The sequence below is a fragment of the Amblyomma mixtum genome, chromosome 1 (assembly GCF_055824585.1).
Source record: "Amblyomma mixtum isolate Tamu chromosome 1, ASM5582458v1, whole genome shotgun sequence".
In the NCBI taxonomy this organism is placed as follows: Eukaryota; Metazoa; Arthropoda; class Arachnida; order Ixodida; family Ixodidae; genus Amblyomma; species Amblyomma mixtum.
Window position 1 is genome coordinate 203,734,737 of NC_143012.1, and position 13,262 is coordinate 203,747,998.

The window sequence follows — 13,262 nt, forward strand, 5'->3', positions numbered from 1 at the left end:
GTCATATCTTCCACCACATTTCCGGCCTTGTCACCCTCTCCCTTTGTTCACCTTTTTTTTTCTCCTAATCCCCTGCTACCAGTTCTCGGAAACCATGACACTCCTGTTACCCCCTCCGCCCCCACTTTTTGACTTTCTCTGAACACGAGCCATTCCCCCCCCCCCCCCCCCCCCTGCCTTGTCCTTCCTTGGAAATGCCCCCCTTCCTTTCTCCTTCCGGTGCCAGCCCCCTTTTTTTTTTTCTTGTTCTCATTTCCCTGTACCACGCTGACTAATCCTTTTATCTGAGTTTTGCAGGTTCACCCAGCGCCCCCCCCCCCCCCCCGTCGCAGCCCCTTCAAAGCCTTTTGTTCATTACACCCCCCCCCCCCCCCCCCCGGATATAAGTTCTTCCACTATTGCAGCCCAACGAATCATGATTCACCTCCCTCCCCTTCCTGACACGCATCCCCTCCCACACCACTTTCCTTCCCCACCCCCGGGGCCTTCCTCCTCGGAGCGAAGGCCCTATTTAATCCCAGCCGATGATGAACGCTTTGCCCAGACGAAGACAAGTCCCCTTGTCGAAACGTTGGCTCTAGCAACATGAGGTTTTCCCCTCCCTTGTTCATTTTGTGATCGCCAAGGACCATCTACCGCACCCTCACTCTACCATGGAATTCTGAGTACATGTTAGTCGCCGCCTGTGTCTTGGCCAATCCCCCGCAGTGGGTACGCGCCATTATTTAGAGGACAACAACAACAACGATGCGGGATCGGCTGCTGCGATAGCACAGTTCTCTCGTGCAGTGGCCAGCGAAGGTGATCTGTTTGCGCCGCCGGGGGTTCGAAACAGAGTCGCGGCGATATTTATACAATTTCTGCTCCCTCGAAGTCATGGACGCCACAATATTCTTGGTTGGGTGCGACGCCGTGAAGTTGTGCTTTCGAACCAAAAGAAACAAGCACGTTAAACAGTGCAGCTGTCTGAAATGCAACATCGTGACAGATTCGTGCTCAAGTACGCTGGTAGGCCTTCGAATATCGGTGGGACGACGGTGGGCTTGAGTTTCAGCTTCTCGCGTTGCAGCGACACTGCTTCTCCGGTGATCGCAAACTCCTGAGACCGAATTAAATCCGCGGGGCAAAATGCCTCTCGCAGACTCGGACATGCTTGGAATCGAACACGCTTTCCTGTCGGGGTATCGCCGGGTCATATTTTACGCTGCTCGGCGTAGCCGGAGCGGCAACCCGTCACGCAGCACGTAATCGGCATCGCAGGCTTGCGCGTCACTTACACTGTACTTGTGTTGCGAACGAAGGCAATGTCAGAAGAGAGAATATTTGCTGCCACACCGCCTGCGTCCCATTCCGCCCGTAGAGTCACGGTCGTAGAGACGCTCGCTTGCTCGCGTCGTTGCCCCCACATATCGCTTTCCTTTTCCGCGTGCCGATGGCGCTCCGACTGGCTGATGCGGGTCACGTGACTTCGTGCTGCCATATCCCTTCCAAGCGCGCGGGCGGAATACATGCCTTCTGCGGGAGTTCCTTTTTTTCAGTCTGTTCGTGGACGCGTAAATGCGAGAAATTCCCAGGCGTCATGCCTGGCTGCTGTATACCTTTGGGTTCAGCAACAGGTGTGAGTAAGGAAAACCGTTTTTCTGCATTCCTGTAGGAAAAAATGATCGGCAACTGCGGTAAATGGGCGGGAAAACTTCGTGGCATCAAAGAACACCCGCTTGTGCGAGTTGATTAATCAAGCTTGTTCACTTATATGTTACATATTCTGTTTGTTTAGCCGCAAAATAAGGGCAGGAAATACGCAACGCGCATAACTGAAACAGACCTTTGCATTTGAACGAAGTATGCCGCACGCGCGGGGGAACAGGTCGCGCACATTTTGCTTGTGTTATTTTGCGAAACCCACAAATTAGAACTACGTAGCCAGCCGGTAACATATCCGTCTCTATTCAGTTATGCAAAAATACAGTGTGCACGCGCGTGTTTGCATGTGCGCGCGAGTGCGCGACCGCTCTTGGCTTTTTATTGTTAATGTGGATATATCTGAAATTTACCTGCACATTTTATGGGTTAATAGGTTCATCGGGGTTCAACGACGCAAAAGCGACTCATTTTAAATATTATTTATTTTAGTTAACTGTTCCTGCAGTTCCTATCAGACTTGTTATAGAGTGATCGATACCGTTCTTTACTATAATAGCTGGCCAACTAGATTGGTTTTGAGTGCGGGACTATGCATCCTTTGCAAACACATCACTTCCTTTAAATATTATGGACACCAGCTGTTAGCGATGCCTTTTGCATTAATGCCTACTACTTACTTTTGTTCATGAAAGCAGGAAGATTTCGTGGCGAGTGATTTTGAGAAGCGCAGGGTCGATGTTAAAGATAAACTGAAATCGAGTGCAGTTCCAAGCATCTTTGCACTTCGAAAACCAAAAACTCCACGGAAGGCGCCTTATCCTCGCCCCTACTGTTTACCGGCAGGCCACGCGGCTTTTCTTTTTTTGCTTTTCACAGCCGGTCACTTGCAAACACCATTCCAGGTAGAAGACAAGGAGATCGAAACGAGGACTTGCGAGTGTAGGCGCCTTGCAATTTTCGCGGCTTCACCAGCACACTTTCTCACTTTCCGCTCACCACACGATAACTGCTGGTACTGTCCTGAACAAAAATTACGAGATCTTCCAGTTTAGCTTAACTTAAAACTTGTCCCAAGACGACAGCAGGGGTCACTTGCTATTCCTACGGCGCCGGTCCGGCGGCCTGGAAGGAAAATGGCGCCGGCCGGTTGTTGTTGCCAGCAGAACTAGCACCTTTGCAGTACTCTAAAATTTTTCAGTGACTCTACCCCTACAGGCCTCTTAGCACCGCGTCGTAGAAGGCGCGGTCAACATATGAAGCTCTCGAATAGCGTTACGGAGAAGTTTCATGACCATAAAAGGTTCGAAGGACTACGGTCATAGGTTGCTGTGCACATATACCATGGCCGCCGCGGTGGCTCAGTGGTTATGGTGCTCGGCTGCTGACCCGAAAGACGCGGGTTTGATCCCGGCCGCGGCGGCCGAATTTCTTTGGAGGAGAAATTCTAGAGGCCCGTGTACTGTGCGATGTCAGTGCACGTTAAAGAACCCCAGGTGGTCGAAATTTCCGGAGCCCTCCACTACGGCGTCTCTCATAGCCTTAGTCGCTTTGGGATGTTAAACCCCATAAACCAAACCATACCTAACCATGTGTCACATGTGACCTTCAACTTTGACCTTAGAATTGTACCTTGAACTTTGACATTGAATTTTGACCTTGCAAGTTTTCGGCAGACGGAGTAAGAAACCAACGTGGTATTCACGCTGTGTCACGTGAGTCAGTTCACAGTTGTAACGTCCGGTATGGGGTGTATATAACCAGAGCTGTGCGCTTGGCTTAAGGCGGCGGTACCACGCTAGCGGCGGTCAGCAGCCGTTTTTTGTCATGTTTGTGTGAGCGGTGTGGCTCATCCGTTTGCGCTAGAAAAATGATATTGAGCGCATTGTAAAGATAATTGTATCTTCTTTGCGATGGTATGTGTCGCTAAAAGCTATTCACGTTAGTATGATAGCAGTGAGCAAAAGAGCGAGGGGCATAAAACGATATTTTTGCTCGACTTGCCTGCGTTGGATTTGCTGTTGACGAAAACTACTGCTCCGAAAAGAAAACTGCTTCTGCAGCTTTTAGATTAAGTGTGACTCGAGGACCTTACAGGCAATTTATTGAGTTATATTGGGTGGTTATTTAGAACTGGTGCCATAAAAAAGTGTGAAATTTAAAAGAATGGCGCATTAATAACTCCTAGTCCAGTTCATAAATCACAAAAATATTTAGCAGGATTGTAGATAGTACCCATGTTGTTAATTCTTGAAAATTTCATTGAGCTACATGTCATAATTTTTTAGTTTTCATTGTTCAAAGTTGGTCGTAACCTAGAAACTGCGCTTTTTTGATCTGAGTTTTAGAAGGAAGTAAACGTCGTATAGGGAACAAATTTTGCACGCGAAATATTTAGGAAATATTCAAGGACCTGCTCAAGTCCGAATTTCGCTATGACAAACAGAACGGTATTACTGCGCCATTCAATTGCGCTATTTTTTGGTGCGCCGTAACCTCCGCAAAATACATCCAGCGCGAAAGATCACTGTTATATTCCAGGCTTTTTTGACAGGAACTGAAGTCCCTGGTCTTAAACTACCAGTGATGTAAATTTGGGTATGATAAACGACTCATGTTAGCTCGCACTCGCCCCGTTTGTTGGTCGACGGGGCTGCTGCATTTGAATCTCGCGGGCGTTTTGACTCAACAATGGAGTTCCGCCGGTCAACGACAGTGGCGCTGTCAAACATTTTGAAGCAAGACGTACGAGACAGTAACTATTGGGGTTTACTGAAACGTGTGCACAGCGCCTCCCCTGTGTGTGTGACGCCCGCAACTCTCGCCCCGGTATTCTGTACCGGTACGGACGACTGACTACGCTGAAGCCTGTCCTGCCTTTCGGTCGCTTCTTCGGCTGCTCCGCAGGCTGTCATCGGTGTATCGTGCTGTTTTGCTTGTTGGTGTTTTTTTTACTGTGCTTTTGTATTTATGTGCAGCGCCGTTTTTTATCACGTTATCTTGCCAGTTTTTTTGTGTGTAAAAGTGTCAAATGGGGAATCGGCGGCGATACCTTCAACGCAAAAGGTCGACGATCACAAAGCTTCGTACGCGCATGGCTGATGTCAGGGCCAAACGCAGGTGAGCCATTCGGACCGCAATTTTGTTATTAGTATGTGCATTGAAGTCCCAACTGTACCTGTGTCGCGTGCGTGAGCTACCTCGTAGTGTGTGTTATCGAGTGCGGTTTTTCATGAACGCGTGTGCAAGATTACCAGTGTCACGGCACTGTGACATTTCGTAAGGCGCCTAGTCGTTTGCTCTTTTGCAACAATATAGTTTTTCTTTCCGCCCTCCTGTTATGGCCTCGTAGGTGAGTATATGTGAGGTAAAATCATTATAGAGGGTATTTTTGCTATAAACTTATCACTTGTTTCATACAAATGCTTGAAAGCTACACAGCCCTCGTTGAGTTGGGTGTTTTCCTTAGCTGAAAAGGCGCTGAAGCACATTTGTGGATGAATGATTTTCAAATGTAACCGTTGAGATCCCTGCTATATGAAACATAAAACAGTGTGTTTTCATTTCTTTCCGCTTTATATTTTCAAAAATGTGGGGCTTTTATATGTCCGTTGCAACGTCACTGTTGAGTTGTTTCTTTTTCCCAAGTATAGCTTAGTTGGACATGCTGTACTTCTTATGCCTGCTCCTTTCTTCTGTTCTATAGCTGCGTCTTTTCTTTTGCTACTAGCCCGCTTGTGGCGTTCACTTTCCTTGGAAGCACAGTATCAATATACACTTTCAAGGGATATTCAACCTCACAGCTCACATTTTTCTGCTTGTGTGTAATGGATACAGCCTTCTGCTGGTAAGCTTTTTCTTCGTGAACTGCTGGTGACATCAAAACAAGCAGTGTATCATTGTTCCAGCATTTGTATCACCCTGTATGGCATAAGCAGAATATGTTTCTATCGTGCTCAGCAGGCTTTTATCCTAACATATCTGCTCTCATTGTTACAGTGGCAGCAAATTACTTAGATGTATGTAAGGACTTTTCAGTCCACTTGCTATGTTTATGCACATATTTTCTTTCCTTTTCCGTTACTGCTCTCACATTTTTGTATGACGGGAGGTAAGCATATGTGTTTGTGTGTTACTGAAACACTAAGTCAATGGAAAGTAACTGCAATGGTTGAGCAGTAAAGAACAAGCTAATACCCACTTTTGAGCACTGACATTTCCTGTCACTTCCTGAAAATAGACTCACATATGACATTGGTATGGTCTTGTTTGCTTGCAGGCTGCCACCATGATGTGTGGGGGAGTTGTGCAAGACATCTGAACGTGCTTAGCAGATGTTGCAATAAAATGGTCCTGTTTTTACAAGGAACATGCGTTTGTCTTTTGAAAATGCACATCAATGGAAGTGAATGAAGCCTTCTGCTTCTGCCTCTACCAGTGGCGAAGTGCATGTGTGGACAGTGCGATTTCACTAGCATTGTAGTGGCAAAGCATGCCCCCAAAATTATATGTCAATCACACACTGCAAGAAAAAAAGAATGCACGGATAACATTCTTGAAAGGTATATGGGAGCGTAGCTGGTGATATGCATGCGCGCAATGCAGCAAAAACAATGCCAGCATCTCTTGCCATTGTTTGCACTGCATGAAATACCAGTACTTTCCCTCAGCGGTGTGCAAACCACGGATACCGAAATCGTTAGAAATGCAATCAGTTGTCAGTCTCGGCTACAGGGTATTATGATTCAAAACTAGCTCTTGTAAATGGCGGTTTCCGGAAGAGCTGCTCCACAATAGTACAGCGACATTTGCTGCGCATGGCGCTGCACGATTGCGCGTGTAGTGTCTAGATAGGAGTAGGTGAGTTGCATAAATATGGAAGTCTGCTATGGTGGGCTTGCTGCTCGCACCGCTGGCACTTGCCACGTGCCAGCGCAAGTGCCAATCTGCTCGCGGGTGCTCAAAAGCGGTGGTGTCCCTCATTGTTAGTCATGGCTGGAATTCCGCTCCGGTCAAGAATGGAGAAAATTGTGCTGCGGGCGTGCGGGGCAGCTTGGTGTATGCGAGTGAGAGGGGAGCTTGCGGAGCGGGCGAGCGTAGTGTATGTGTGTGTGAGAGAGAGAGAGTGCGGTCGCCCTCTCCCGAAGTGCGCGCCTCACGTGTCAGGTCGCCGGCAACTTTCGCGGTCCTTCCCACTGGCTGTATCGCCTCGCGTAATGGAAATACAAGCAGGAGGGAAGGTTTTCCCTCTCTCTCTACCCTTTGTTTTCCCCTTCACTGTCATCTCGCTTTCCATTTCCATCCCCCAGCCCCAGCTCAGGTGCTTCTAGACATGATAGCAGATACCGGCGCTGGCAAGAATCCTTTTACCTTCTTTTTCATTTACAATAAAAGCCACTTACTACTACTACTCAGGATAGTTCCGTGAACACGAGGGGCCGAGAGCTTCTGGTGAAATTTATTGGAAACCGGTATGAAGTCCTTTGGCTGGGTGGTCTGTGGATGACATTGGTGAAAACATTTTGTCTAAGAGCTATTTTTCAGCAGATTTCGAAGCTCTCTCAGCAAAACCATCAAGGACTTCAGGATAATTCAGCAAGGTTATGTGGGAAGCAGGTTTTACATCGCGAATTGTTTTTTGACCTGGTTTACAAAGCGGGGAACATAATATGACGTTAGTGTCGATCCGTATTTACAAATTAGAAGAAAGACCATAAATATTTTCAAAATGGTGCTCGTCTACCTGATAAACATTTACGACCAGATTTTCATTAGCGTGGTTATGAAAAAATCCTAATTGGAAGGGTCCGGAACTCTACATTTTACCAGATCTGACGAACGCTTCAGCCTCTTGCTCAGGACGGTTCCTCATGCTTGTTTACAAAAAAGCATACAGCAGCAGCATGCTTGCATTATCTTCGCATTCCGGCCTTGAAATAGCATTTGCCACAGCGGTTGCTTTTGTGTGCATGGTCATGAAACGTGAAAAAAATCTGCCATCATTTACACACACATCTATTTTCCTCAATATTTCATGACATTCTAAGATATTACGGGAGTAGGCATTGCTCTGGCTGAATGTAACTTCTAAGTCAAAATGTTTGCTTGCACATGAATGAGCACATATAGCGATGGCTCTGCAAATAAAGTGTTCCCGCATGCGCGGTAATCTCTTCAGCTTCGCATATCTGTTTAGAGGCACTTTATGTTCGCATAAAGATTGTGTTTATTATTATTAGCGCAAAACGTAACAAAACCCCATTGTATTGGCCTCGAATTTCAAGTTGATTCACTCAGGACACACACTTTCTGTCACTTCCCCATGGAGGTAGTTTTCATTGACAATCTGCTCCACTGAGTGCACGTGATCAATTAGCAATTTTCGCTCCTTCAAGTTGACAGAAAAAAAATGTTTTCACTATTTTCTGGGACACACATCTTAGGCTCTACATTTTTCTCACCTGAAAAAGAAAAAAAACGCGACTGCGCATACAGATTTGCAGGCAGGCCAACACGTGCAAAGAAAACTGGCTTCCTTCAAGACACACGTCATCAACGCACGTGCTTCTGGCCCGAAGGGCAAAACATGCGCCGTACCGAGAAGGCTCACACTGGGAGAAGAAGGCTGCCAGGCGTTTCGAATCAGGGAACAAAGCTGGTGGGGGAGTGCTCGGCACCTGAAAAACCGGTTCAGAACCGAAATTCGACGATTTTGCCCATCGGGGCACACCTTTTTGACGTCACACTGTTTACATCAGGGAGAGGTCTATTATGAGGCACCGGCCGGATACACTGGCGCCCGGAGCGCGCTCCTGCCACCCGGCCTAAGTCATTCAGCGCAAGCGTTTCCCCTCTTCTATCCTGTGAGGGCCGGCGAGGCGTCTCGAATCGGGGTAAAAAGGCGGCGAAGGAGCCCTCGGGACCAACAACACCGGCTCAGAACCAAAAGTTGTCAGTTCTGCCAACCGGGCCACAACTTTTTGACGTCACGCTGTTTACAATAGGGAGGGGGTTTCACAGTTCTGCGAAGCTGATGTTTTGCGAAGGCGATTGACATGCGGCCGTTCCAATCCAAGGTTCTTCTGCAGCCAAGGCCAGGCTAGAAAGAGGAGACAGACCTGTGTGCCTCTGCTGCGGGGAGTGGGTACAACTTGTCAGGGCGCACCCGCCCTGGGCGCAGTGGGGTTTGTAATAAAAATCTTTAGCGCGGCACCCAACCCTTGCTCTCACCGTCGTGGTGAAGCGGTGCGTTCCGCGTTTCTTTCCAGGAACGACGCTTGCTCCGTCAACAACTGCGGGGGGTGGGGGGAACGTACACTGCCAGTAGCCTTTATGCGCTCGCAGTTACATGCGTGGTCCTGACAGTCAACAGACTCGAGCGACAAGACGCGGTCAGGTTCGCCAGCGTAGCCTTGTAAAGTGCACCGGGGAAGGCGTGTCCACAGATGACTCACCCCTTTCATTTCTGCCTATTGAAGCCAGCACTGCCCGTTACTGCTCTGGAGACCACCTGCACCCACAATTATAAATGCATTTTCGCAGAAAACATTCAAGGGCGTTCAGGCAACCCTGCAAACGCGTTTCTGAAGAACGGCAGATTGGGCTACTTGGAGTTGATACATAGGGATTGAGTGGACAACAGCCCTGCCAGACACTGACACAGAATAAGATGAGACACACAGAAGGAGCCTCCTTGTACGTCGTTTTTTTCTCTGTGAGTGTCTGGTATCGCTGTTGGACCACTAACATAAAACGTGCTCCGCCTGGCGGCCGCTAGGAGGGTACGCTAATCGAAAACTTGGCATAATGCAATACAGTAAGCCGTTAGTACTGGCTCGAGTATCCGAACTGCTGACATGATAGTACCAACACAGCAGCTTTTTTTTTTTTCTCTGCCTGCTCATGGATACAGCTGCGGACATATAACAAGACGAAAATAGCTACACACACACAAATACGCGAGGCCTTGCGCGAGTGCGTTTGTTGAGTCCATGTGGAGAAAGAAAACAAAGCAGTGTGCAGGGGCGTTATTGTTCATTTCCCCTATCCCCCTAGCTGACAGAGTCCCATTATCTAAAAGCGACCGTCCACCCGGAAAGACGTGTAGTCGATTTTTTTTTTTCGGCAGCAGTGAAGAGAAATCAGGGCTGAGAGCCTACATGTTGCGCCGCCGGGGTGGGGGGTCTGTATGCGCTGCAGGAAATCTAGAAATCTGAGTTTACCGTAGGAACTTCGTCCAGCGTACTTGTATACACGTGACGATAAAAGTTATAATTTCTGAAAATGAAGTGGCATCATGTTTGAGTTGTAACTGCTACATTTTGATAGTTTTCAAACGCAATTTAGTGACTTTTCAAAAATGGTTTACTGTGTATGATCGTACACGGCAAAGATATTTTTGAAACCGTACCATTTTCCGTGTTTGAATGTGTTTGTGCGCGTGCGTGGGGGGATTTATACCCCTGTCACACGGCAACTTTAGTGATACTTTCACGAAGCGCACTCCCCATGAACGAATGACACTTTCATTGACATGGCAAAAAGAGGTGCTATTTGGAAATGATGATAGTGACGATGGGTGTTGCAGGTAGTGACGATCGGTGCTGCAGCACATTGTGAAAATTAGTTTGTTTTCGCAAATATTTGCAAAATATGTCATAGCAGATGTAATTGCTTTCGCGTCTGATCGCATGCTGTTATCTAAGAAAACATCACGAGCCTGAGATTAGCAATATCTCTGCTACACGGGCGTTTCAAATACCTTCCAACCGAGTGTCATTCGAGTCGGATGTCGCCTTGTGCAGCTGCACGAACTATTCAATGGCATTTGGCTGACATACTATCAAGTCAATGGAGCTCCGCGAAGGCATTCGAGATTTTGGAATGCCTTCGAGTCACGAACACGGCCCGCACTGACGTCGCCATCCCTTCGCTCCGCCAATAACACAGGGCGACTGCACACCAGTACTCCTTTTTACAGCGCTGTATGCAAACAGCTATGTTTGTTCGCGTGAGGTAAAACGAGAGCTACGCTTTTGTTTTATTAATCCTATTTGTGTACCTGTTGTTCCTTTGCTTGTTTATGCAGCGCGACAACTTTGTAGAAACCACCGATGTGATCGCGCGCCTCGGAAACATTCGGTGGCCGGATTGCTGACATCGCGTAGGACCGACGCTTCTAATTGTCCCTGCTTTCTCCTATGTGATATTCAATTTTGAATCGCTTTATCCTGAAGTACGTTCGATGGCGAAATAAAACGTCCTTATTCCTAATCCACAAGCGACGCCGGTGACTGCTGCTGGCTGCCCAAGAGCGCGGCAGTCTGGGTCCGACCAGAGCTTTCCTTTCATTGCATGTGCATCCTGCACTGTGAAAATAGTCGATATTAGGTCACCGTTGTGAAAATTTCATTTGTTGGCCATTTGCATTCCCCAAAACGTGAATTCGCGTTCGACGGTTGCGGAAATTGCACACACGAAACCTGCGGAATCGTTAGACCTATCGCGGAAAGGGGTCGTCGTCACTGGCAGAGCGAGAGTAGCTCTATTCAGGTATGTACATTATATTTAGTTGCTCATTACCAAAAAAAAAGTTCGCACTAAGAACCAGAATAAAAAATAAAACTTTATTTACAGCGGAGCACGGCTGCTGAGACTACACACTCGCCGATATCACAAAACGATATCACAAAAGCAGGAACGTTGCCTCGTGTGGCAACAAAATGCAGTTCCAATGAATGGATGGAAATGCTATGCTAAGGCCACAGTAGGGAGAAACCTGACGCGATTGTAATGAGTACTTATTAGCTCTTGCCAGCTATGTCCCGCAGTCTCCAGTGGAAGTTTCGCAGCCAGTGTTTCCTTTTCGTTTTTCGAACCTTGGTGGTGGTAGTAGTTTATTTGGCAATAAAAAGTGAACGAAAAGAATGTTGCCGGCTGCGGCCCTAAGCGCTTTCGGGATTTTTGTTATCATACACGGATGCGCGGGCGGAAAAAAAGAAAATCAGCATTACTTGCAACGTATCTCAACGTCACAGACTACCTCTCCGCAGCTACTGACCCAACGACTTGAACGCAATATGTTTGTACCATTCTGATATGCCTTATTCTGCCCATTTTCTCTTATTTACTGTTACCATATCAGCTGTCTCTTAGAATTCTACATAGCACTGGCAGTGTGTGAGTAAAAAATAAAAACACTCGCCATGCTTCGAAATCTCGGGTTGATGTTTCACTGCTGGTGTTTTTCCTGTAATTGCGAAATAAACGTTTGTATGGTGAACGGGAATCAATAGCACACAAGCTACGCGCCACGCGCCTTTGACCGCAGAAAAGGCTGTGACAACACGCATGGCAACAACCCTTTGAAACCAAGAGGTCATCTACTATTCCGCTGCATCCATTTCGACATCATCCATAGTTTTACGAAGGCCATAGCCCATAGATGTCTTGTGGCCCTTTGTTATGGATGCCAGTGGAACCTACGAAGCTTTATTTTGTAATAGACACTTTTAGTTGCTGCGTACGTAGCGACAATGCGTACGCAACGCTCACTACGTTCCGTACGCTGTAAAGGACACCCCCGTCACACTTTATAGTTGGCCGTACCGCCGCAGAGCAGTCGCGTAGCGCGTTGTGTTGTGTCGCCATCTAGTGACAAACACTGAAAGCGCTGTAGCGCTCGGCTCAACATTTTTCAGTTTCTGACAATATGAATAGTATATTACTGTTTTTAATCAAGGAAAAAATGTATAATGTTTAATAAAGTGCAAAAGTAGGCACATGACTAAAAAAAAATATTCGACAGGTGCGGTTGCTATGACGATAAACGTACACAACCTTAGTTAGGCTTAAAAGGTCAAAAATCGCCTCATTATCTGAAAAACAAGGGGCATTTGTCCCTAATATTTTGGCGTGTGGGTGAGAGTAGACAAAATAAAAGCTAACAGCACAGTTTATAGCGAGCCATCGCATTGAAGAAAGCAGCGGCGAAGTGAAATCGGTCCGAAGCGGGCGAGATGGTCGCCGCCATGTTCTCTACGCAGCACGTAGCGTCCCGCGTTGCGTACGCTACGTTATGCTTTACAGCGGGCGGGCGTACGCAACGCGCGGCTAGATACGTTGCGTTCTGCGCATGCGCATTCGTTACCCGCGGTGTCGTTGCGTACGCAAGCTCACTGCGTACGTCCAACTAAAAGTGTCTAATATTGCTTGCCGTGGCTGCCGCTGCTAGTCATCAAAATATTTGTCAGGGTCGTGAGAAAAGAATAACTATAAAACAACGTGTACAACTCTGGAAAAAATGGAAACAAAATATAATTTCTGTAAATGTCACAGATATAGAGACTTCGTGTTCAGGAAAGTAAAAACAGCGCTAAATTCTACACAAAACACACAGAAAGACGGACAGGACGGGCGCTGACTCCAACTGAACACAATGTCACATCAACTAGCCCCGCAAAAGGTCACATTCGAAATAGTGCCTCCTAAAAAAGAATCGCCAGGTACCACGGCAGGGCCGCCAAGGGGTGGGTAGGGACGAAAGAAGCAGTACCCGTGTGCCAAACACGTTCGAGCGCGGTCGTCATTGTCATGGCGTTTATCCCCCTCCGTGACTAACC